The following is a 26,780-nucleotide window of genomic DNA, read 5'->3' on the forward strand; positions in this document are numbered from 1 at the left end:
TGAATGAAGCCAGTCCTTCTTGAAATTGTGATAATCTTGATTGCCTCAACTACTGCGCAAACCTCACACCTGGGCTGTTATCCTCAACTATTCAATTCTTGTTCTTTTAGATGCATACTTAAGTAAATGTTTAAAAATATCAACGAAGTCCTCAAACTTTCTTATTCTTGATGAATTACTTCATCAAGGCAAAATTCTCTGCCCCAAATTTAAGATTCTTCATAGAATGACCTCAAAATATCCAACAAACTGTATTTGCTACTGAGGTTCAAGACAAAACTATTGCATGTTAGGAATATGTTCTTAGTCTCTTCTATCAAGATTTGGGCTTGGACAAAAAAGACTAGGCCATATTGGACAGGATTGGCTTTACATACCACAGCATATAGAAGGATGAGCCCAAATGTAGCCCAGATAGATCAAATAGTGGAATTTTGTGTGGAGGTGTGACCAAAGGGGTAGGAGAGAGGGTGATGGGAAGAAATCGAGTACTTTAGTAATTTGTTAAACATTTAGGTTTCTGTATGTTTTGATGTCTGAACGCCAGAGATTCTGAGTTAGACTGTTTTGCAGAAGACATTAGTCCTCATTCTTGAAGTAATTTGGATGACTGGGGACAAAACAAGAGCAGTCCACCTGTTTTCCCATCTGTAAACCATGACCAACAAGGTCAATGTGTATTATTATATGGATGAGGTTGGAGTTTCAAGTTAGAATACTCTTATGAAAATGGGCTTAAATTTTTTAGGCTAACACCGTGACTGACTTGCTACAAATCAGAAAACAATTAAAAGCAGGGTCTTTATTTTTCTCCCCACCATGACCATTCCTCCCATCACCACACCCAAATTAGAATCACCCTCTCTTTAATAAGTAGAGTTTAGCTTAATATAAAGTGTAAAGGGCAATATTTAAAAATGTAGAAAACTCTACGAATGAAAGAAAGGAAAATTATTCCATCCTATATGTAGGACTTGGTAGGCAATAATAATGGTTCCCAGAGATGTCCATGTTCTAATCTCAGAAGCTGTAAATACGTTGCCTTACATGGCAAAAGGAGTTTTGCTGGTTTGATTAAGGTAAAGTCCTTTGAGATGGAGAGATTATGCTACATTATCCAGGTAAATCCTGTCTAATCACATGAGTTCCTTAAGCAGAGAATCTTTCCCAGCAGTGGTCAAAGGGAGATGACTGCATTTGAAAGATTCAACTCCCTGTTGCTGACTCTGAAAGTTAAGGGTTTTTGTGCATGGACCAGAGAGAGGCCTTTGGAAACTGGAAATAAAAGTGAAATGGATTCTCCACTAGGATCTCCAGTGAGGAACTCAGCCCTGCTGACTCCTTGATTTTAGTTTAAAGTTGCAGACTTCTGACCTATAGAACTGTAATGTAATAAATTTATGTTGCTTTCAGCCGCTAACTTTTTAACTTTCTGTTAATTTTTCGTAACATCAATAGAAACCTAATATCTATGCTAAATCCATTCCCTTTTCTTGAATTTATTCATAATCTACATCAAAGTGTCCTCACCCTTCCACTACCTACCCAAGATGTGCTCGTAAATTCCATTTGAGAAAACCATCACCTCCTCTGAATAGTACTCAGAGTTTTCCTGTAACCCATATCACACAAAAGAACTTGTATGATAGTTCTACTGAATTGTTGTGCATGAAGATTTTGTTCATTTCAATTATGCTATCAAACTAGATTGTGAACGTATCATAGGAATTATTCATGTTTATCCTTCCTTGGAGTTTTCCAGTACACCTGGGATAATGTACATTTTTATTGATCTAAAAGCATTTAAAGCAACAGCATTAATCATTCAAATCTCTTTTCTTCAATCCAGGAAAATAGCTCTTTATTTTCATTTACTGGGCCATTTTTATGATACTTTGTTATGATGTAAATAATTAAAATATATTGCAGAAAATAAGTCTCATTTATTTGGGAACATATGCTGAACTCTTTTTGAATGCACACAAAACCTGCCACGGAATTTCTCATATTGCCATGTAGTTCATAGAAATAAGATTTCCAAAGTCCAATATGTTAAACTCAATCTCACTCCAAAACATAACTTTCATTTACGTTTTTAATATTCGAATTAAAATAGCCCCAAATTAGATGCCAAACAAATCTAATTATATCTTTAGCCATTGTGTGTGAGTCATACTGCCAGTGTTTTTGCCTTGCTTGTAGCAAATTGTCCCTAATTGAAAAATGCTGTAAGCAGTAACATATGAAGGAAAAAGCCACCAGTACTTTGAAGTTTATTGGTTACAAAAATGACATGGGTTTACCATATTAATTTTGATGAATATGGAGCTTTAGTTTTGTTGTTTTTCTTTTTTTCTTTTCTTTTTTTTTTTTGAGACAAAATCTCGCTGTTTTGCCCAGGCCGGAGTGCAGTGGCACTATCTCAGCTCACTGCCAGGTCCGCCTCCCGGGTTCACGCCATTTTCCTGCCTCAGCCTCCCGAGTAGCTGGGACTACAGGCGCCCACCACCACGCCTGGCTAATTTTTTGTATTTTTTTAGTAGAGACGGGGTTTCACCGCGTTAGCCAGGATGGTCTCGATCTCCTGACCTCGTGGTCCGCCCGCCTCGGCCTCCCAAAGTGCTGAGATTACAGGCGTGAGCCACCACACCCGGCCAGTTTTGTTGTTTTTCTTTTCTTTTTTTTTTCCCAGCTTCAGTCTTCTCATTTCATTCTAGTTATGAAATAAGTGGGTGATTTCGGGGATATTTTTCTAAACCTGATCACTTCCTGAAATTGAAGCTTTGTTCTTATAAATAGAATTATGTTCATATGTTTTGTAGATGAATTCAATAATGTGCCTGTTGAACAGAGTCTCTCATGGGTAGTTTCCTCAATTCTTTGGAATTTTATTCTTGAATTTGGTCAATGGGGACAATTCAGTCCGAGGAATGTTTATCCTTGATGTCAAGACTTTTTCCTCATAAACATATACTTCATCTTGTATATATGTGCTCACTTGTGTTAGATAAGCTTTGGAGATATTAACCATAGAGCTATAAATTAACTCCATGAATTACAAACTAACTTATAAAGTTGTGAAAAAACTTAAGGCTTCCCCCATTTCATTAAAACTTAGAATAGATAATTAAAACTATTTTCATGGCTGGGCGCGGTGGCTCATGCCTGTAATCCCAGCACTTTGGAGGCCGAGGCAGGTGGATCACGAGGTCAGGAGATCGAGACTATCCTGGCTAACATGGTGAAACCCCATCTCTACTAGAAATACAAAAAATTAGCCAGGCATGGTGGCGGGTGCCTGTAGTCCCAGCTACTCAGGAGGCTGAGGCAGGAGAATGGCATGAACCTGGGAGGCGGAGCTTACAGTGAGCCAAGATCGTGCCACTGCACTCCAGCCTGGGCAACAGAGCAAGACTCCATCTCAAAAAAAAAAAAAAAAAAAAATATATATATATATATATATATATATATAAATATATATATATAGTCATGGATCTTAATTTTTCTATGGATCAGAAAAAAGCAAATAATAAATGTAGATCCACATAAATCTTCCAGTTTACATTTTGAGTTTTTAAATGAGTATAGTCTAAGTTATATAAAAAGTATGCTCATGTCTAAATTCACTGTATATATATATTCTTTTTTTTAAATTATATTTTAAGTTCTGGGATACATGTGCAGAACGTGCAGGTTTGTTATATGGATATACATGTGCCATGGTGGTTTGCTGCACCCATCAGCCCATCATCCACATTAGGTATTTCTCCTAATGCTATCTGTCCCCTTGCCCCCAACACCCTGAAAGGCCCCTGTGTGTGATGTTCCCTCCCTGTGTCCATGTGTTCTCCTTGTTCAACTCCCACTTATGAGCAAGAACATGTGGTGTTTGGTTTTCTGTTCCTGTGTTAGTTTTCAGAGAATGATGGTTTCCAGCTTCGCCCATGTCCCTGCAAAGGACATTAACTCATTCTTTTTTATGACTGCATAATATTCCATGGTGTATATTGCCACATTTTCATTATCCAGGCTATCATTGATGGGCATTTGGGTTGGTTCCAAGTCTTTGCTATTGTAAATAGTGCCACTGTATATATATTCTTTGGCTTATTTATAAACTGAAGAAATTTTAGATTTCTTTTGAATATTAATAAAATTATATTGATCATAGAATTACATTATAGATAACTTCATTTACCCAGAAATATTGGAAAATGAGATTTTATTCATTATTGCCTAAGATAATCTGTTCTCACCACTGTGTGAGATTGAAATGACCATCACTGGAAAGTTTTTAAAGAGAGGAACCCTCTTCTGGCCAATGGGGAAGGGCTTTGGGATAGGTGATCAGATGAACCCGAGGGGACAAGTATAAATTATACCCCTTAGGATAGCACCACGCATTATTGGAGACATGGTTATATTCAGGTAAATAGCTTTTGATCAGCAGTAGCTGAAAGATTCACCACCAATAACATGGAGGTCCTCCAGAATAAATTAGACCATCTGTTGAGTCACAGCTGAAGTTCAACTGGTTTTCCACTTTGAACCAATATCATGGAGGTCCTCCAGAATAAATTAGACCATCTGTTGAGTCACAGCTGAAGTTCAACTGGTTTTCCACTTTGAACCAATGATGGACACCTCTCCCTGGGACACCTCCACATAAAAAATTATTTCTCTGATGATGGGTAGCAGAGATCAGTGAATAAAAATCTAAGCTTGTTATCTATCAAACTGTAAAGATTCAAATTCCAGCCACTTAATATTGTACAACTTCAGGCAAGTTACTTAGTTTCAAACAGGGTCCCTTATTCTTTATTTACAAACTAAGAATATCACAAAAGACATTGACATAACCAAAGCAATCCTGAGCAAAAAGAACAAAGCTGGAGGCACCACACTACCTGACTTCAAAATTTACTACAAAGCTATAGTAACCCAAACAGCATAGTGCTGGCATAAAAACAGACACATAGACCAATGGAACGGAATAGAGAACCCAGAAATAAAACCATATATTTACAGCCAACTGATTATCAACATTAGCAAGCTTGTAAGTAACTGATTTCTGTGCTTATTGGAGAAATTATTCTATCCAATGTGTGTTGAAGAGCTATTATCAACAAAGGCACTAAGAGCATTAATTGAGGAAAGGACAGTGTCCTTAATAAGTTGTGCTAGGAAAAATAGATATCCACAAGCAGAAAGATGAAACTAGACCCCTTTCTCTGACCATATTCCAAGATCAGCTTTAAATGAATTAAAGACTTAAATATAAGATCTGAAACTATGAAACTATTAGAAGAAAACATAGGGGAAATGCTTCAGAATACTGATCTGCACAAAGATTTTATGGAGATCTCAAAAATACAAGCAACCAAAGCAGAAATAGACAAATAAGATTATATCAAACTGAAAAGCTTCTGCATAGCAAAGGAAACAATAAAGTTAAGCAACAGCCTAAAGAATAAAAGAAAGTATTTCCAAACTATTCATCTGATAAGGGATTATCAGCCATAATATACAAAAAAGTCAAACAACTCAAGAACAACATAAATAAATAAATATAAATCTGATTTAAAATATGCAAATAATCTGAAATGACATTTCTCAAAAGAAGACAAACAAACATCATAAAAATATATAAACAAACGCTTAACATTGCTAATCATCAGAGAAATGCAAATCAAAACCAGAATGAGAAGTCATCTTAAACCTGTTAAAATGTATATATCAAAAAGAGAAAGAGTAACAAATGCCGTTGAAGATGTGGACACTTCTTGTACACTGTTGATGGAATGTAAATTAGCACAACCATAAAAAACAGTGTGGAAGTTCCTCAACAAAACTAAAAATAGAATTACCTTATGATCCAGCAATCCCACTGCTGGGTGTATATCCAAAGGAAATCAGTATGTCAAAAAGATATCTGCATCCCTGTTTATTACCACACTATTCACAATAGCCTAGATATGGAATCAGCCCAAGTGTCCATCAGTGGATGAATGAATAAAAAACTGGTCTGTTAATATATACCCAGTGGAGTATTATTCAGCCATAAAAAGAATGAAATACTATCATTCATGTAAGGACATGGATGGAACTGGAGGTCATTATGTTAAGTGAAATAAGTCAGGCACAGAAAAGTAAATACTACATGTTTTATCTCATCTGTGGGAGCGAAAAAGTTGATCTCATAAAAGCAGAGGGTAGAGTAGTATTTCCTAGAGGCTGGGAAGTGTAGAGCAGATTGGGGATAGGAAGAGACAGGTTAACAGGTACAAAACTGAAACTACATATAAGAAATAATTTCTAGTGTTCAGTAGTTAACAACACTATAGTGACTACAGTTAACTTTTTTTGGTGTATTTTCAAATAGCTAGAAGATAGAATTTTCAATATTCCCAACACTAAGAAATGATAAATGTTTGAGGTGATTAATATACTAATTAACCTAATTTGATTATCACACATGGTATCCTTGCATTAAAATATCATACAGTACCCCATAAATAAGTATAATTATTATGTGTCAAATAAAAATAAGAATAAGTTTTAATAAAAGAAAGAATACCTACCACATTGGATTGGGGTATGGATCAAATGAAATAATTCCCCAAAGCACTCTGTTCAACCCTGGTACTGAAGAAGATTTTAGTGAATGACAGCGGTCATCACATAAGGTTATTAGAAAGACAAATAAGGTGGCATACATGTACAATGAATGGAGCTTGGTACTTGGTGCACTCAATGCCCTCAATAATATTACTTTTTCCAGCCAGGCGCTAAGGCTCATGTCTGTAAGTCCAGCACTTTGGGAGGCCGAGGTGGGTGGATCACCTGAGGTCAGGAGTTCGAGACCAGCCTGGCCAACATGGTGAAACCTCATCTCTACTAAAAATACAAAAATTAGCTGGGTGTGTTGGCGGATGCCTGTAATCCCAGCTACTCAGGAGGCTAAGGCAGGAGAATAGCGTGAACCAAGGAGGCGGAGGTTGCTGTGAGCCTAGATGGTGCCACTGTACTCTAGCCTGAGTGACAGAGTGAGACTCAGTCTCAAAAAAATAAAAAATAAAATAAAATATTACTTATTCCCTGAAACAGTCTCTTTAAAGTATCAATTTATGCTTCAAACATACATGTCTCCTCCCTAGGATTGCAGATAATGAGTCATAGTGCACAGGGTTCTGTCACATGCAGAGGCTATGGCAGAGTGGCCGATCCAGTTACATATATCTCACAAGCACAGTTAAGCCTCTGATTCCCTATATACTGGCAATCATATACTTTAAAAACAATTACTTCTACCAAATATACCTAGCATCAACCATACAAAGTTATTAATCCACTAGGCCGATTATATTATTAGAAGCTTGCTTTTCCATTTTTACATCTAACTCTTCTCTCTTAAAAGAATACTTTTAGAAATACCTTAAATGGTTTACTGTTATATTTTTGTGATCAGAACAATTTTAGATTATTATTTTAGCTTAACTATAAATACAGATCACTATAAAGATGATAATATAAGCACAACACCTGTAAACCAGAGACAGTTTTAAACTAGATGGTCATCGTCCTTTTAAACATTTCATTGTACTTGTGTATGCACATACACACACACACATCAATTCATAAAATGTAAGTGTATGAAATATATGTGTTTCATATATGTATCTTAATGGGTACAGTGTTCATATTCAATAATTGACTTAAATATGTTTTTCGATGGACATGCAAGTTTTCTACTTCCACTATTATCAACAGTGCATCAGTGAACATATTTGGGTATAAATATCTTTGCACACATATTTATTGCTATTATTTTAAAGAATTCTTTGAATGGAATTGTTGGGTAAAGGATACACACATTCACATTTTTGATACATACTGGCTTTCACAAATCAATTACCAACTTTTGTTCTCACTGACATGCAGTGTCTTAAAGTTTGCATGAGTTTCATTCTCTATTTACATTGTTTTCTCCTCTGGACTTCTGCCCATGAGATGCTGCCTGAGATCCATTCCTCTCCCGTGATCTCATGACCAGGCCTTCTTGACCATGCTTTTTCAATGACTCTTTTAGCTGGGCCCTTTCTTCAAACTTGAGGACTTCCTTGCTAATCTTCTTGTCACCTAAAGCCAAACTCATCTCATGCCATATTTTCAACAACTACTTGTTAAAAATATATAATACAAAATAGCAAATACTAATGTTAACGAATGTAACTTAAACTTTCTTGGAAAATGTTAGTGCTCACTTTTATTTTCCAGACACTAGACAAAGTACTATGTATGCATTATATGAAAATTGAATGTTATTATTATTAACTTCCTCTGCAATAAAAATCTGAAGCTCAGAAAATCTTAGTTATTTTCCAAGGACAAATATATATATATATATAGCACATTTGGACTTATATCCTTTGTTGTATTATTGCAATTCTTTTCTTAACCACCGTGATGTACTATCTGCATTTGGAAATTCAGGAACAAATTTAGAGCTTTGCCAACATTTCAAAGGCATGATTTTATAAATTACTTTTATTCATAAATTACTGTGTGATAAAAAATATAAATTTACTTTGGGGTAAGTCAGGCTGATCTCATATTATTTCAGAAAATATCTGTTATTTTAGTCCATAGTAAAAAGTTACTGACCCTATTTGCTTTTTGTTAATAATGATTGCGGACATTTCCTAAGAGATGCCTAGTTGAAAATATGTCCATGTAACTCTGATGAAGTAGGAATTTGGGCAAGCTTGTAGGTAACTGATTTCTGTGCTTATTTCAAAAATGATTCTATTCAACATCTATTGAAGAGCTATTATGGAATAAAAAACTACAGGAAATTTGGTGGCCTTAAAGAAACCATCAGCTTGGTCCACTGGAGTTATCAGATGTGTGAGCTCACTCTAGTTTCTACAGGTTGACTGGGGACACTTACTTAGTCTGGGCTTGCTGGGGCAACTTAGCAAGGGCTTCTCCATTCCATATATTTTTCATTATTCTTTTGAAACCAGTGGGTTAGCCCAGGTATGTACATTTTATTGTGATGGCAAAAGGACAAGAGAGCAAATGGAAACATACAACATATCTTGAGGACTCAGCTTTTGGAGCTGGCATGTTGTCACTTTTACATCATTCTATTTGCAAAAGCAAGTCTCATGATGAAACTCATAGCCAAAGAGTGGGGAAATAGGCTGTTCCCCTTTGAGGGAAGAATGGCAAACTCATGTGGCAAAAAGCATGGAGGTAAGACGGAAGTGAGAAGTGGTGCCAGTAATACAGGCTAGCACCAAAGCAACTGAGTTTTTACTTGAAAAGATATTCTGGTTCTAAACTTAAAAACTAACCTATATTTTTAATTATTTGGTCATGGGGTACTGTGAAGTTTTTTGATTTCCTGAGACAGGAGGGCATGCTGCAGATGTTTTAATTTCTGGTCAGGTGATTTGTACCTATGAAATGATTTTGCCTACGTCCTTTGAGAACCACTTGTGTATTTCTCTGAATGCAGTTTTCAGCACTAAAACTCTCAAGGAGTGACTCATTAAACTAGTCACCATTGTATCCACCCACTCAACCTCTTGACACGGCCTCCAAATCTGTGGCTGCTGTGTCACATAAGCATGAAAACTGTAGAATCCAGAATTCCTATTCAACTTGTGCCAAAACACTAAGCCTTTAAGTTTAAAAGCATTTGAGAATAATTGTAAGAAAAATAGCTTGATTGCTCTGTAACCAGATGCTAAGTTGACTATCACTCACTCACAGTGAGTTAACCGGAAATTAAAGGAGGGAGTCACAGCCCCAGAGTGTGAAAGAAGATAGCCGGAAATGTCCAAAGCAGTTAAGAGGGTGAACAGATTTTGTCTAAAAAGATAAGGCAGCTAAACAGAGGGTGAGAAGACATGAGCCAAATTTACACACACAAATAGTGGAAATAATCTCTGAGAATCCAATTTGGGAAGAAGTGAGGGAGATAATAGTGCTCTGAGTGCCTAGTGATGAGAGAACAAAGAGGTTAACGATGCCTGAGAGACGGGATCAGTAATGTTTCCAAGGTGTCATGGAAGAGTCTGCTGGCAATAGGACAGAAGTGTACTTTTTTGTTTATTAAACCAGTTTACTAAGAAGGTTCAAATTTGCATCAAAGTTCAAACTTTATAAATTATTTGTTTGCTTTGCTTTCCAGAATATTTAAAAAAAACGATCCATGGGACAGTCTAACATAACAAAGGGAATTATTCATCAAGAAGAGGCCCTTTAGCAGGTAAGTGCGAGGAAACCCTTCATCTTTAAAAGGCATATGACTCTTTGCTTGGTGTTTGACTTTAAGTGGAACCGAAAAAGTTTTAAGGAGATTAACATCTTTATATTCTTAAAGCCAACATCTTCAAAATAACAACCTAAAAGCAAAGTGAAAAATCCAATCAGGTGTTTATTGATTTTTTCAAATTCAAATATATATAATATTGTTTCTCAACTTCTATGAGATATAGGGCTTGTCTTGATATAAGTAATGAGATGGATATAATTATGTTCCATGATTTAATATTTTATTTTCTTATATCTTAATTATGAGTTGATGCTATAGTCTGAACAATTAAGACCTAAATGCTCTTCCAAATTTACGTAAAAATTCAAAATTTTGTGTTAGAAAACTGCTTTTTAAAAAACTCAAGTATTCTGCATCTGGGTAGAAACTAAAGATAATTGCTAATTCTAGATGTTATTATGATTACTGTTCTAATTTTATTGTTTTAAATGCCTCAACTGTCTACTTTCCCCATACTATATGACATAAATTAAAATCTCTGAGCCATGTTATATGTTGTTCACTAGTAAACATCAACATGCTGGTACAGAAAGGCATATTTGATTCTGTAAAAAGTTTCTGAAGGAACAAGATAATAAAAAAACACCGTAAAACTATTTGCACCAACCTAATATTACTGGAAGGAGTTTCTGTCAATAACTACTGATGTGACCCAGTGCTTCTAACCTAGATGTATGTACATCTATGTATATATGTTAGATAGGGTAGATATACATATTACCTATCTATATACCTACCTATTTACCTCCTTCGTCTCCCTCCATCATCCATTCTCATGTTCTATATGGTTATATGTTCTGTATGGTATACTAGATACTCAACTAATCTATTTCAAATAAATGAATTAGTAGTTTCATCTGTAGCTGTTGTTAGTATGGAAAAACTTGGGGAAACTGAGGATATTTTCTTCTGCCTTAGAACATGCTATATTAACTTGTGGTTTATGTAATTACCATTGTATGTCTCCTTATTTTTGTCCCTAAAGAAAATTTACATCTTACAACTTCATCCCTATGAATTTTATTTCCTTCCCTATAAAATGAGAATACAAATATACGTTATAAAGGTATATTTGAGGTCTAAACAAAATAATGTGTATTAAATGTAATGCCTTGAAAAGGTAAATATTTATAAATTGGCATGGCTTTGAGACAATAAGAAAAACTAGAATTGGCACATGGTTAAAGTGGGAATTCAACAGAGCAACCAAGATGTTTCTAACCTTTTCTTTTTAATTGCATTTGAGGCCTATCAAATCTTTTACACAAAATTATAAATTATTCATGATTTCCATAGATATCTTATATTTTATCTTAAGAGGTGTCTGCTAAACTATACAAATCTGGAAGGAAACTTATGCTAAAATATAAGGTATTGGCCTATGTGTACACACATTGCTCATTCTCTAATGAGGCTCTGGAGCTATGAAACATGCGTGGTGCAGTGTGGAAACAAATTTTATGGATTGTGACTCACATATATTATCACATTAAATCCCTATAAATTCTTAAACACAACTTCTTTTATCAGTTTATGCCTATACTCAAAGCCAGAAATTGCTTCCTTTGTCTGCAGAATAAGTTACTAGTTCCTAAGATTGCTGTTCCGAGTTCTCAAGAATCTGGTCCCATTGTATCTCTTTAAGGTTTTTTTCTACTTATGCCCATTAAAATTTTGTGCTTCAATCAGATTAACCTATTCATTCAATCCATAATTCCAAAAGCAGTCTACATCCTTACCTTTGTTTTTACAGCTTCCTTTCCTATTTGGTATGACTTTCCATCTTGACAAAAGCTTATACATCCTTTAAATAATAGGTCCAGCCTCTACCTAGCTGCATCTCTGAATCATCTCAGTTGATAATTATCTCACCATTATCTGAAAAAAATTAGTAATATTTATATTACTAATTTTCATTCATATAAAAATATTAATTTACCAATTACTAATACAATTAGATGTTATTTTTATTACATATATAATATATTTAATACCTGTCACCTCTTTCTAAAATGGCATACCTGTGAGTCTTTGTTTTGTTCACCATTTTATAAACAATACCTAGATTTTCACCTGAAATATACTAGATGCTCAACTAATCTATTTTGAATAAATGAATTAACATTTACAATTAACTAGATTAAGAATATGTTGTCTTTTCTGGTCTGCAGAAATTTGGGTGTTGAATGTATTTCTTAAAAAGACTATTCAATATAAACATCTGAAGACTAGATTCTTCTTTTGTACCAAGTCTGCCACTTCATGGCAACTCTCTTAAAGAAGCTACATTTCAGTTTCTATTTATGAAATAATGATAAACATTATCGCCTTTGTTCTTGTCACTTGAAGTTACAAAACTGATGGAAAAGAAAAGTATGTTGAATTCCAAAAGTCACTTTCAACAGCTCATTATTAACTTTGGAATGACTAAAAATGATTCTTCTGCTTGGTTCCAAAGAAAGATAATAATGCCCTTTGGTGTATTAGGGATAAGTCCATACAGAACACAGGATATTAAAATACATATTTATAAGAAAGATTCCAGACATCCCAAATTCATAAAATGTCTGGCTATAAGTTGGTTTGAAGTTTTGCCTGGACTCCAGATATAGGTTTCTGTATTTTATCTGTCTATCTCTATATTTTTGATTTCCACTGGGATTCAGTTTTGGCAACATGAGTTTATTGTTTCCAGTGAAAACATCAATATGCTAATTCCCAATGAGATGAATTAACATTGTGCTCTAGTGATATCTGCAGTTTTTGGGCTGGATATATATTTGATGGAAAATCTATACTGAAGATTCATGATTGATATAAAATCCAGTGACTTGTGCATACACAAATGTATACAAGTTATGTATAACTTTATCTTACACTTGTTATTATATAGCCTATATATGTGTTTTTGCATATGTATTTATGCTAGATATATATAGTGTATATGTATGTCTATATATTGTATATGTGTGTATATGTATATCTGTATACATACACACTTGCTATATAATAATCAAGGTGAGATAAATTGTATATATTACTTATATAGAATTAACATGCATTTTATATGTAAATTATAATAATAATTGTTAGAAACTATTAGTCATTTAGATAAGATGCTTATTTTTGTTCATCTTTTACTTTAAATTTATCTTACTTTGGTCATTATGTGGCCAGTATCTTTATATGTATATACTATATCTGTACTGTATAAATACATTATACAGTACATTAAAGCAATAACATAAAACTATAAAGCCAAACCAAAATTCTGACCTACTGATGTAATTTTTTAGTGATGCATAAAGTAACTACCTTGCTTTTAAAATTATCTTTATCCTTGTAAACCTCATTACAAAGATAAATAACATGTATTTAATTACAACTCATCGAAGATGACAATGATTTATATCCATAAGTGGTTGTGACATGCGGGTCACTTTCTGTTGGATTGCATACAAGATAAAGGATTAAATTTCATAAAAAAAACTGAGTTCTTTTCAGAAGCTCACTGTTTTGTTAAGCAAGATTTACTAGCATTATGGTGAATGAATCTGCAGACTGTTTTTAAAGTTGTAAAGACAAATCGAATTTTTGAAGCTTATAACCTATTTTTAGAAATACCATGGGTTATCTATAAATAAGCTTAAATATTTTATGTTATAAATTTAATTTCTGTAGCACCTATAACACATTGTGCTCACTTATGTACTCAAATCACAACATCCTTGAAAGCATTACTTCTACTTTTGTGATGTTTCTATATTTAGTAATTAGCATAGAATATTTATACAATTATTATGTATTTACTGAATGTGTTCATCAGAAAGTCCAGTATTTTATAAACCTAAGATTTCTTCAAGGTTCTTTTAAATAAACAGAATTGTAGATTTGACTAAGGGAAATTTTATGACACTCCAAAGAATTCAATGCAGTTTCTTTAGCTTACTTTTTGAGATATTTTCATAGTTTCATTTCCATCTTTATTTTCAACTGGATCTGCCTCTACCTATATATATATAGGTCTACTCATTATTCCAAATGCAAGTCTTGCTTTCTCACCTATCTGCCTTTTTCATTCCATTATTCCTGTCTGAAATGTTTTCCCTCTGCAAGTCCTATCAAAATCTTAGGCTCTTGTTAAGCCTCAACTCACATCCAGTCTTCTTTCTCTGAAGTAACTGAAAGAGCTGTGTGGAGCTATACTAGATCACCATCTTTTCTGATCATCTGTAGCAAATCTGTCCTTTGAATATCAACAGAAATATTTGGCAAAACTATTGTTTGGCGATTTTTTTCTTAAGAAGGGGTATTTTAAATATGCACATACATTAGCTCTTTAAATATATTTACGATTCTTAAAGACATAAACAAATTATGTAGATTATTTTTGAGGATCCACTGGCCTACTTTAATAATACTTCCTTTTAAGGCAATGGCATATAACCTGAATTAAATCAAGTAGCATTTGTTTGCCTCTTTCTTTAAGATGAAAAATTAAGTAATTAAACTACATTGTGAACATATATTCACAATTGGTAATTCCACATCTCACCTATACATTTATTTTTTATTAGAAAATGTCTTTCTTACTTCTACTCTAGTCCCAATTCCTAGAGGGGCCTTGCTGACCCTTACTTGAGGACATTAATTTAACTGTCTATGAATCAGATTCATAGACATATGTCATATATAAATGGTCAAGCCCCTGAACATGTTGCTTAAATTCTCTGCACCTCAATTTATTCAAAAATTAAGTTGTTTTTTTTTTTAAGATTAAAGGCATTTTAGTGTATGCAAATTGTTTAGAACGTTGAATTACTGGAACAAGCTCTCAGGTATCTGCCTATAGAATCAAGTGAAAGCACAAGAAAAAAAATCCTGCTTAACCAAGTAGCTAGATCTGAATTATCTTTTTTATATGGTTAGTGTTGGAATAGCAATTTACCGCTAGTATGCCTACCACTTTAAACCTCAGAAAATGACATGTGGATTTTTATTGCACAGAAAGGCCTTTTCTCAGTTGTTGTTTATGGATGAACTAAGTGAATCTCTTGGGAAGACTTAAGTAATTCTGCCTTGGAGTGCTCACCTATTAAGGCAGAAAGAGTATGTGTTCCATGTTCTTGCTTGATTGAGTGTAAAGTATGGTTGTAGTATGCTTGAGTGTAGCACGGAGTCACAGAGGATGAAGTGAGAATTAGATAGCAAGAATCCATTTTCCACTACAGTGGTTTGCTTAGAAACTTGATTATAGCAGATTGATAAAAAGGAGTAATTTACTGTTTTAGTAAATGAATACTGATCATGTCATCATAATATACCATTTTAATATTATATTACTGTACCACTTATTACAATTGTAATTATTTGTTTAATGCTTTAGTTTCTCCCCTACACTGTCAGCTTTATAATGGGATGGTATATTTCTGCTTTAGTTGAAAATGTATTTCATGGGCCTACTTCAGGTCTGTGGAACCTACTACTAGGTTCACAGTAAATATACGATGATGTAAATTTTCATTTCTGAAGCAAATGTACTATGATGGCTAACGTAAAATTAAATCAGAGGGGGTAAAGTGAAGTAAAAAATTAATGGAGAAGGAGGTCTTTGACATATAGACAGGTCAAGAGTCTTTTATAAAAATAATAATGTGTCTGTCTGTGACAGGTTCAATGCAAGCTTTTAAGAGATAGTACAAACGCCTTTGTTCTTCCTTATTGACAAATGTGATATTTAAATCATTTAGTTAAAGAGTAGTGTCTCCACTTTTTTTGTTTTTGTTTTTATAACCATGTTATAATTACTCAAATGTAAATTATGATATAATTTAAATTTGATAATTTAACTTACTCAAGATAAAATATTTAAATATTAGTTAAACTCATGTTACTTATTGTAGATGTGTTATCTATTCACAATCTCTTAGAATAATTATCTTGTGATGTTCATGCAGTTCTCAATATCAGATTGTGTCTAGATTTGGTTGTAAGTAGAAATATGTTAAACGTAAAAATTCACTTAAGACTAACATCAAAGTGATTTTGAAGTTGTTGCAGCAAAAAAAAGGAACAATATAAAAGTGTTAGTATGATGAATAATAAATAACTAGAAGTCAGCATATTAAAAATGTGGTTACCAGTTTAAACAAGCAGATCAGTGGAAAAAATAATAATAATACAGTATAAGATACAGTCATATTTACTCTGAGAAAGAAGTCTTCGCAAAAGTGAAGAACTCATTTAGGGAATTAATTTTGGAGACAAAGAGAGATGAGGGTTTGAATCCTGCATTAATACCTATGAGCTCTGTGACGCTGAACAAGTAATATGCTTTCAGCCTCTATTTCAAGCATATAGTGGGCATTATAAAATAAATGCAGAGAGAGAGCTCAAACAAAGCACTTATACCTAGACTATTCTGAACCATAAAGGCACCAAAAGAACATCTTTTATTGGTTCCAAACTTTTAATATATACGATATTTCTTTCCAAACATGAGTACTTGAGTAAACTAGGTAAGATAATGTTTTCTCTGGCATGTAGGCTTTTGTAACTATTTCTCCTTGTCACAACATCATTTATTTTCCTGTGGCATAAACCCCACCCAAACACCCCTCAATTCTGCCTACAGGATTGAATTGACTCTATCTCCTATGTTACTATTCCTAATGATTATTATTTAATTGTCATATATTTTTATTCCCTTTGTAGTGCCATAACCACAAGGTAATGGTAAGACAGGGTCCTATTGCTGGGCAGCTGGGAATAGAGTTAATGCACCATGCAGTTTTGATCAAGAATTGTAGCTTTATTTGGTCAGATGCATTCTGCGTTTTTAACTGCTCTCATTCTTGTGGTTACAAGAATGCAAACAATTCTACAGTTCCACTTCTTTTTTTTTTTTTTTTTCTCTTGTTCTTTTTTCTCTCACTCCTCAGTCTTTCTATGGCCTCAGGGCCTGCCTGACCTTCACAGTTTATTCTGAATTTACTAACTTCTTTTAGTTCCAAATGTTACTTTTGATTACTTTTCCCCTTTTCTTATAAAATAATTTTTGCCTCTAATCTATAATTAACTGAAATAAAGTGACAGCATAGTAATGCAAGTAGAAAATTGGTTTTTGCTATTTGGAAGTACAATAAATGCTTAGGCTCCCATGTCACATAACAAAATACATTCTGGGTAATAAATATTTAGTTTATTGTGCAATATAACAATACACTTTTTGTGGCTGAAATAATTAAATGTAAAAATTCAAATGATTTTTTAAATTTTAAAAAAAATAAATAAATACAGCTGTAATCCAGAAGGGTGATGGATTTCTAAGCTTGAATGATGAAATGGAATTAAGAAGTAAATACTTAATAACACAGAATTAAAAGTTTTATTTGAAAAAATCATTTTATATATTTGTGTCTCTATTTTCTTTCTTTAAGGCCAATGTACAAGGTGTTTTCAGGGAATGTTTTAGGGGAATATGACAAAGGATTATGTCAATATATGAAACTTATTGGTTTCAGAATCTAGTTACATTCTTAAAAAATCACTGAGGATCCTAAAAGGTTTTGTTTATGTTTATCAGTATTTACTGTACTGGAAATTAAAACAGATATTTTATAATATATATTTATTATGTCATTTAACAACTATAATAAATAAATGTTAACCAATACATATTTTAATGAAGATATATTTTCAAAACAAAATGAATTAGTGAGCAAGTACCATTGTTTCATTATTTTTGAACATCTCCATAACATCTGGCTAAATAGATGGGTTCTCATACCTGCATCTGCTTTCAATCTGTGGTGATGGCACTCATCTGCAGCCTCTGGAAAACTGCACAGTACACTCACCAGAGAATGAGAGGGGAAGAAACAGCTTATATCCTAATATTATTTTAAAAGTAATGTTGACCTTGCAGAGCCCCTGAAAAGTTCTTAAGGAAGCTTAGAGTTCCCTAGATCACACTATGAGAAAGATTGGCCTAGACCAATCAGGACTATACAGGGAGCTGGAATTAATAACAATATCACAAAAACAGCACAGCTGCTATAGAAGAGGAGCAGAATAGTTGTGAAAGTTACAATCACAATTTGTCTAAACCATAAAGTTTATTGTACTGAAGCCATTCACAATAGGCCAATTCCACGTAATTAAGTGGAAACATGTTTGTGTTATAAAATTGAAGGCAAAAAATACAAAATTAAAAGTCTTAGGTCAATTAAATGTGTATAGATATCTTATAGATAGATATAGATCTAAAGAAAGCTGTTAAAACTTTTGTTTTTAAAGAACTGGGGTGAAAAATTGAAAGAACATGCACCAAAAATAATAGCACTTATCTTTAATGCAAAAGCACCTGGCTATGTATTTTTGAATGTCCGAGAGTGAAAAAGCAGTGACAATCTAGTCTCTATCTCCTCAACTGTCATGAAACTTTAGATCACTGAACTGTTTTCTCTCAGGATTTCTATTTCTCTCACTTAATGAATCAGTTCTTTGTTGGTTTGGAATTAGGTCCAGAATAGCTGTTCTCCAAATAATTCATTTCCTTTATCTTTGATGGATGGAATTTTCAATAAGGTGTGTCAGGAATTTGTCAGATGATGTGATTTTGCTGAAAGAGAATTTCAGCAGATGTCCGTAGACTAACTCTTTCCTTGCTACTTTAGCTTCTGAGACAGCATGGTGAGCTGGGTCAGGGCATATCATCTATTTCCTGCTGTAGCTAGTTGTACAGTAATGTACTCCCATACCACTGTTTACTTTGTAACTTCCCCATTTTTTCTTCATCCATTAAATCTGTAGCATATTTCCAAACTTGGATCAATGAATGAACACTGCTTTTTGCAGACATAGAGGAGGACTCTAGATAGAGTCTACTCAGTCCTACTCTGGAGTAGCCCATAGTCCTATATGTTATGACAATTACTTTGTGTTTATTATTTGAATTACATTTTTATCTTTATTCTGCCTTCCCATACTCTTACATACATCCTTAACATTAGAAAATGGATGTTACCATAAAATTATCAGTAAAAATGCTAGAGTTCCATGTAATTATGTAAACACAAATAGTTAACAATACTTATTCTACTATAAATATAGAAAGGGATTTCATATGTTCTAAACCATATCAAAGTTAAAGTTGTAAAGTTTTACAAGAAGCCATAATTGAAGGATAAGATTACAAAGTACAATAATGATTTCACAGTGACATATTTGCCTTTGTTCACCATCATTCATTGCTATTCAACTCTAGCAAATAGTGTGCTGAGTCTCTCTGATGTTTTTAGACAGGTTTCCAAAAATGTCTTCCAATATTGACGATGAAACTATAAAAACCCTGAATAATGATAATAAAATTAACAATCGTTGAACATTTATTGTATGGTTGAAATTGAGAATTATTACCTTTAGTTATCTCAACACCACTGTGATGTTGTTACTGTTATTTTTGCTGCTTTGTAAATATGGCAATGGAATCTGGGAGAAATTAAGAATTTATTCAAGGTTATTTACTTATGTATTTATTTAGCATGGGGGTCTCAGTACATTGCCCAGTTTGGTCTCAAACTCCTGTTCTCAAGTTTACAACAGTTGTGAGCCACCACAACTGGCCAAGATCATCCAATTTTTCAGTCATGAAGGAAGACTGCTTATCTTAGAGAGATTGTCTTCAGACCTCTCTTTCTTAACCACTAAATATACCATACAAAACTATATGAGGAACATTAATATCTATACTTAGAGTAATTTTAAAAACCAAAGAAAAACAACTGAAAGCTATAATCTGTTTTCAAGAATTCATAAAACTATCATAGAAATAGAATAAGAGAGAGCCTAGAGCCGAGTTCACCCTGAGGTTCTCTCTTCTAGGATCCTTTACACAGGAAGTAATGAAAATGAAGGACACTGTCTCCTCTACAGAGTCCTTCAGTTAACTTCCCTGGCCAACCCGTAAAGATGCTTCTCTGACCCTTTTGATTATGTCATTAGTATTTATATGAATTTGCAATAGACTTTTTAAAATTCCCCTTGTTCAATGTACTTTTCCAGAAGGCTTAAGTTCCTTGTCTATGTCATAAGATTCATTGTAATTAGGGTATCATTAGTAATTAAGAGACTTCCCTTGACTCTTACTTTATATTACTCATTCTCCCTAATGGTGTCCATCTATCCATTTTCTTTCAATAGAATATTGTTTCATATTTAGAAAATCTAACTCCCATGCTCGATAAGAATAGATATATTGATTTGCATTATAAACTTTTCTCCATAGCTGAATACTAGAATTTCCTCTACCTTGCAATAGCTTTCTGTTTTCCATTTTTATTTCAGTTTTCTTATTTTTCCTTTATTTCTTTCTTTCCCTTGTTCAGGAATATTATAATAACTGGTTTCTATTTTGCATCATTTCTTCCATTCAACATAAGTCTTACAAATCTTAAAACTTATTGAAGTTTCTTAGCTGTACTTCTTAGAAATATTCTCAGCACTTCATGAGAACATGTTCATCTTTGGATCAGAATCTCCAGTGAAACTCAGCCATTGTTCCCTTCTGGAAGTTGTGTAAACTAGCTTATTTTTCCCAAAGGCAATGAAGTCTGTTAAAATCTTATCTCTCACAATAAAATTTATAGTAAGCATTTGAAGTTGTAAAACATTTTCAAGTATTCAACAGAAAAAAATGGAAAATTGCATATTAAACTAATTTTGAATTCTTGATAACATAGTTTTTAAAATAACGTTTTTAGCTGTACATTTTAAATCTTAATTTTAATTCCTGAAAGTAGATTTGTAGAGTGTTGTTTAAATTTGTAGGCTTTGCACTTGAACCTGGGGAGGCAGAGGTTGCAGTGAGCCAAGATCATGACATTGCATTGCAGCCTGGGTGACACAGACACTATCTCAAAAAAAAAAAAAAAAAAAAAAAGGAGATTTAAAAAAATTGCTGTTAGTAGGGATAGCTGGCAAAATGTATGGTTTACTCTATTCCCCTTTGACACTGAGCTAATTTAAGAATACTCTGCACATTAGAAGTAACCTGTATAATAGATTGTATTCTAGACTCATCTTGACATGCTACAAGGCTTTGGGTAAGTAAAAAATGTGCTAATACTTTTAAAACTATAATCTGCTTAAATGTAACACCTTCCAGATCTAGCAAAGAAAGGATTTTGAAGTTGTTTGTTTAGAAATTAGTTTCACAAACTGTATCTCAGACCACAGTGCAATCAAACTAGAACTCAGGATTAAGAAACTCACTCAAAACCACTCAACTACATGGAAACTGAACAACCTGCTCCTGAATGACTACTGGGTACATAACGAAATGAAGGCAGAAATAAAGATGTTCTTTGAAACCAACCAGAACAAAGACACAACATACCAGAATCTCTGGGACACATTTAAAGCAGTGTGTAGGGGGAAATTTATAGCACTAAATCCTCACAAGAGAAAGCAGGAAAGATCTAAAATTGACACCCTAACATCACAATTAAAAGAACTAGAGAAGCAAGAGCAAACACATTCAAAAGCTAGCAGAAGGCAAGAAATAACTAAGATCAGAGCAGAACTGAAGGAGATAGAGACACAAAAAAACCCTTCAAAAAATCAATGAATCCAGGAGTTGGTTTTTTGAAAAGATCAACAAAATTGACAGACCGCTAGCAAGACTAATAAAGAAGAAAACAGAAAAGAATCAAATAGATGCAATAAAAAATGATAAAGGGGATACCACCATGATTCCACAGAAATACAAACTACCATCAGAGAATACTATAAACACCTCTATGCAAATAAACTAGAAAATCTAGAAGAAATGGATAAATTCCTCAATACATACACCCTCCCAAGATTAAACCAGGAAGAAGTTGAATCTCTGAATAGACCAATAACAGGCTCTGAAATTGAGGCAATAATTAATAGATTACCAACCAAAAAAAGTCCAGGACCAGATGGATTCACAGCCGAATTCTACCAGAGGTACAAGGAGGAGCTGGTACCATTCCTTCTGAAACTATTCCAATCAATAGAAAAAGAAGGAATCCTCCCTAACTCATTTTATGAGGCCAGCATCATCCTGATACCAAAGCCTGGCAGAGACACAACAAAAAAAGAGAATTTTAGACCAATATCCCTGATGAATATCGATGCGAAAATCCTCAATAAAATACTGGCAAACCAAATCCAGCAGCACATCAAAAAGCTTATCCACCATGATCAAGTGGGCTTCATCCCTAAGATGCAAGGCTGATTCAACATACACAAATCAAGAAACATAATCCAGCATATAAACAGAACCAAAGACAAAAACCACATGATTATCTCAATAGATGCAGAAAAGGCCTTCTACAAAATTCAACAACTCTTCATGCTAAAAACTCTCAATAAATTAGGTATTGATGGGATGTATCTCAAAATAATAGCTATTTATGACAAACCCGCAGCCAATATCATACTGAATGGGCGAAAACTGGAAGCATTCCCTTTGAAAACTGGCACAAGACAAGGATGCCCTCTCTCGCCACTCCTATTCAACATAGTGTTGGAAGTTCTGGCAAGGGCAAACAGGCAGGAGAAAGAAATAAAGGGTATTCAACTAGGAAAAGAGGAAGTCAAACTGTCCCTGTTTGCAGATGACATTGTTGTATATCTAGAAAACCCCGTCGTCTCAGCCCAAAATCTCCTTAAGCTGATTAGCAACTTCAGCAAAGTCTCAGGATACAAAATCAATGTGCATAAATCACAAGCATTCTTACACACCAATAACAGACAAACAGAGAGCCAAATCATGAGTGAACTCCCATTCACAATTGCTTCAAAGAGAATAAAATACCTAGGAATCCAACTTACAAGGGATGTGAAGGACCTCTTCAAGGAGAACTACAAACCACTGCTCAACGAAGTAAAAGAGGACACAAACAAATGGAAGAACATTCCATGCTCATGGATAGGAAGAATCAATATTGTGAAAATGGCCATACTGCCCAAGGTAATTTATAGATTCAATGCCATCCCCACAAGCTACCAATGGCTTTCTTCACAGAATTGGAAAAAACTACTTTAAAGTTCATATGGAACCAAAAAAGAGCCCGCATTGCCAAGTCAATCCTAAGCCAAAAGAACAAAGCTGGAGGCATGATCCTACCTGACTTCAAACTATACTACAAGGCTACCATAACCAAAACACCATGGTACTTTTACCAAAACAGAGATATAGACCAATGGAACAGAACAGAGCCCTCAGAAATAATACCACACATCTACAACTATCTAATCTTTGACAAACCTGACAAAAACAAGCAATGGGGAAGGGATTCCCTATGTAATAAATGGTGCTGGGAAAATTGGCTAGCCATATGTAGAAAGCTGAAACTGGATCCCTTCCTTACACCTTATACAAAAATTAATTCAAGATGGATTAAAGACTTACATGTTAGACCTAAAACCATAAAAACCCTGGAAGAAAACCTAGGCAATACCATTCAGGACACATTTAGACTTCATGTCTAAAACACCAAAAGCAATGGCAACAAAAGCCAAAATTGACAAATGGGATCTAATTAAACTAAAGAGCTTCTGCACAGCAAAAGAAACAACTATCAGAGTGAACAGGCAACCTACAGAATGGGAGAAAATTTTTGCAATCTACTCATCTGACAAAGGGCTAATATCCAGAATCTATGAAGAACTCAAACAAATTTACAAGAAAAAAACAAACAACCCCATCAACAAGTGGGTGAAGGATATGAACAGACACTTCTCAAAAGAAGACAACAGACACATGAAAAAATGCCCATCATCACTGGCCATCAGAGAAATGCAAATCAAAACCACAATGAGATACCATCTCACACCAGTTAGAATGGCCATCATTAAAAAGTCAGGAAACAACAGGTGCTGGAGAGGATGTGGAGAAATAGGAACACTTTTACACTGTTGGTGGGACTGTAAACTAGTTCAACCATTGTGGAAGTCAGTGTGGCGATTCCTCAGGGATCTAGAACTAGAAATACCATTTGACCCAGCCATCCCATTACTGGGCATATACCCAAAGGATTATAAATCATGCTGCTATAAAGACACATGCACACTTATGTTTATTGCGGCACTATTCACAATAGCAAAGACTTGGGACCAACCCAAGTGTCCAACAATGATAGACTGGATAAAGAAAATGTGGCACATATACACCATGGAATACTATGCAGCCATAAAAAAGGATGAGTTCATGTCCTTTGTAGGGACATGGATGAAGCTGGAAACCATCATTCTCAGAAAACTATCACAAGGACAAAAAACCAAACACCGCATGTTCTCACTCAGGTGGGAAATGAACAATGAGAACACTTGGACACAGGAAGGAGAACATCACATGCCAGGGCCTGTTGTGGGGTGGGGGGAAGGGGGAAGGATAGCATTAGGAGATATACCTAATGTAAATGACAAGTTAATGGGTGCAGCACACCAACGTGACACATGTATACATATGTAACAAGCCTGCATGTTGTGCACATGTACCCTAGAACTTAAAGTATAATAAATATATATATATATATAAAGAAGAAATAGAAAAAAAAAGAAATTAGTTTATCAACATAAATTAGAGAAAAAGGTTCCAAATTATTTAGTGTGTGTGGTGCTCAGATGGACTTAATCAATATTGGTACTATAGCTGCTTTGTGTGGTCATTAAAGGTTGCCTAGCGACTTTTTTTAACTTGCAGCACGTCGCGTCTAAGTGGAATTTTAGAACCTAGCATATTTTCAAAATAGTAAAAACTTAAATATCATTGTACAGGCTTATCAAAACTAAATTATTTTATCATTTTTAAACCACGATTCATAATGTTGTTATTTTTTTCTGTATTTGTATTCATGTTTACTTAAATGGAGGTATATTTATATTTACTTAAATGGAGAGCAATTCAAAATTAATTGTCAAAACTTAATGACCGAACTGAAATCCTTTTATAGACTTCTTAGCATGTACCAAGTTTACTTTATATTAAAAAAACAACAATATCACAGGCTGTTCAAACTGCGTATTTTCTTACTAAAATTAATATTGTAAAGCTTTGGATTTCATAATGATTCAGTTTTACTTTATGGAATTCAATTTCTATTTATTTGATAGGCCACTACTAAATCGCTGCTTATAATTAAAGAAACAAATTTCAGAATCTTTTGCATTTAAATATGTAGGTAAATTTGACTTGTAAGGTCCACACCATTTTCTTATAATATACAATACGTTAAAAAGTAGAGTGCTATTTATACTCTTGAAATTAGAATGAGTTAATGAAGCGTAATTTTGGATTTCATTATTGGATATACTTTAAAAAAAGTAAAATTATTTTGCATAGAGTTATAATAAATAATTAGCTGTCATAACCACTAAATTACCTTTTAATAAGGGAAAATTAAAATCAGTGTGTTGCATATACTATAATATTAATATAATCCAAATCCCTACCCATTACAGTAATTTTCCAAAAAAATTCAAAATAATTTTCAAAATAAAACACTAAAATAATTTTCAGAAGGAAAACAATACTTTTAATATTCAAATATCTGTACTATTTATTGTGCACTATGGATAAATGAAGTCTGTAAAATACAATTCATGAGTTAGACATGTAGCCAAGATTAGTATAACATTTCTATTTCTTGTTAAAGCAGTTTCTGGAGAATTTTTCCAAGTTATTTCCTTTCAATATACAATATTTCCATTTGTTTCCAAAAATAGCATTATGAAGGCCACGGGCTCATCGGATCAACATGTTCATTCACATTTTATTGGCCAAGGAATATGTGTTAAGAAATTACATTCTCAAGCACTTACAAATAGATCTTTTCTTCTTGGTCTTTTATTACAACATTAACTTGGGCTTATATATTTTTTAATTTCCTTCAGTTTTTCCTTCGGTTTGATTGTCTGAATTGAGCAAACATAATTTTTTCCAAGTGGGAACAATATGATATGGGCCCTTGATCAGATTATAAAAATAGATTAGACTGAGAAATTACTGATGAGAGTAATATAGAAGTTAGTTGTTGAGTTGATAAATCAGGGGGTTTTTTGTAAAAGAGTTATGCAGGTTCTGATTATCCCATTATTACAGTATCAACCTCTTCTCACTCTTGTCAATATTAATTGCATAAATTTAGACCTTAAGAAAGGTCTAAATTTCTTTCTCTGTGCAGTTTCTTCTTTCTCTGTGCAGTTGAAATTTTACTAAAGGATACAATTATGTGTTTGTGTATTTCCTGTGTTGATGGTGAATTTTTCCTACATAACTAAAGACTCAGTGGGTCTATAATATGTTATAGATGTATTATTGTAAGTAATACAAAATCACAGTGATAGTCCAAGGCTTAGAGGAGGAACATTATTTTGGTCAGAGGAAAGGTATATCTGTACT

The 26,780-nt window shown here is 33.7% G+C and overlaps 1 protein-coding gene across 4 annotated transcripts in view; it reads left to right on the forward strand.

Moving 5' to 3' along the window:
* Positions 1–26,780, forward strand: part of SEMA3A (semaphorin 3A) — a 530,580-nt gene that overhangs the window by 108,278 nt on the left and 395,522 nt on the right. For 3 of the 4 annotated variants that reach the window (XM_063642072.1, XM_055283377.2, XM_063642071.1), the window contains one exon: positions 10,202–10,279. The gene's annotated coding sequence lies outside the window, so the exon portion shown is untranslated. Of the gene's footprint in view, positions 1–9,886; positions 10,108–10,201; positions 10,280–26,780 lie in introns of those variants that run through there. The other variant, XM_055283378.2, reaches the window with a different exon arrangement.

This window comes from Symphalangus syndactylus, chromosome 6, assembly GCF_028878055.3.
Source record: "Symphalangus syndactylus isolate Jambi chromosome 6, NHGRI_mSymSyn1-v2.1_pri, whole genome shotgun sequence".
Classification (NCBI taxonomy): Eukaryota; Metazoa; Chordata; class Mammalia; order Primates; family Hylobatidae; genus Symphalangus; species Symphalangus syndactylus.